The 1319-nt window shown below is 30.8% G+C and overlaps 1 non-coding gene across 1 annotated transcript; it reads right to left on the reverse strand.

Annotated features, from left to right (window-relative positions):
* Positions 1–192, reverse strand: LOC112520540. The gene has a single exon (XR_003070013.1). It is a non-coding gene; the product is annotated as a U2 spliceosomal RNA (small nuclear RNA).
* Between the last annotated feature and the right edge of the window lie 1127 nt (positions 193–1319).

The following is a 1319-nucleotide window of genomic DNA, read 5'->3' on the forward strand; positions in this document are numbered from 1 at the left end:
GAGGAGTGCGTAAGTTGTAGCAATAATAGTGGAAGTTCAAGCCGATACATGAAAAACCACATCATTAAGTTAAGATAATGGATTTTTCTCATAAAAAAATAAAATTAATATCAAGTGGGATCGATGACCCACATATCAGATATTAAACTGATAAAAACAAATATCACACTTTATCGTAACATTCTATAATATTTGAATTGTAATTAGAGGGGTGTGTCAAACCTTGATAGTAGTAACAGCAAGACGATCTTATAAGGCGAACCCCATGATTTGAAACATAAACATCCAATCCATCTTTCTTATACACGTCAATTTGTTCAAATTCTTCAACTCTTCATCAATGTGAGACAACTAAAACTCAACCACAATTCACCATATGAGAATACTCAATTCTCATAGTGCCACCTCAATACCCCAATGTTTTCTTTTATATATATAAAGATAAAGTTTTTTTTCTATTTGGTTGGTTTTCATCTCAATCATGGTTATAAATTTCAAAGAGGATCATCCAAAAAAAGACAACCTTATGAGACAAACCCCATGAATTAACACAAATGCACCAATCCATCTTTTTATACACTTTACTTTGTTCAAATCTTTCAACTCTCCAACAATATGAAACAACTCAAACTCAACCACAATTCACCATTTAAGAATACTCAATCTCAATATGCTACCTCATCATTGCAAGATTTTACTTTTATAATTCTCATGGTGCCACCTCATCACCCCAAGATTTTACATATATATATATATATATATATATATATATATATATAAAGATATAATAACATAATATAATTAATTTTGCACTATAATTTCTATCATTTGGTTTGTTTAGTTTCCAATCATGGTTATAGATTTCAAAGAGGATCATCCAAAAAAAGCCAACTCTATGAGGCAAACCCCATTATTTGACATAATAACATTCAATCCACCTTTCTTTTACACTTCATTTTTTTTTCAAGTCTTTCATTTCTTCACGAATGTGGGATATCTCAAACTCAACCACAATTCACCAACACTTCAATACTTAATTCTCATGATGTCACCTCAAATTTCATTTGGTTGGTTTTCATCCCAATCATGGTTATAGATTTCAAATAGGGTCATCCAAAGAAAGACAACCTTATGAGACAAACCCTATGAATTGACACAAAGACACCAATCCATCTTTTTATACACTTTACTTTGTCCAAATCTTTCAACTCTTCAATAATGTGGGACAACTCAAACTCAACCACAATTCACTGTTTAAGAATACTTAATTCTCAATATGCCACCTCATCATCGCAAGATTTTGTTTTTATAATTCTCAT

The sequence above is a fragment of the Cynara cardunculus genome (assembly GCF_001531365.2).
Source record: "Cynara cardunculus var. scolymus isolate 2C chromosome LG 10, CcrdV1, whole genome shotgun sequence".
Lineage (NCBI taxonomy): Eukaryota > Viridiplantae > Streptophyta > Magnoliopsida > Asterales > Asteraceae > Cynara > Cynara cardunculus.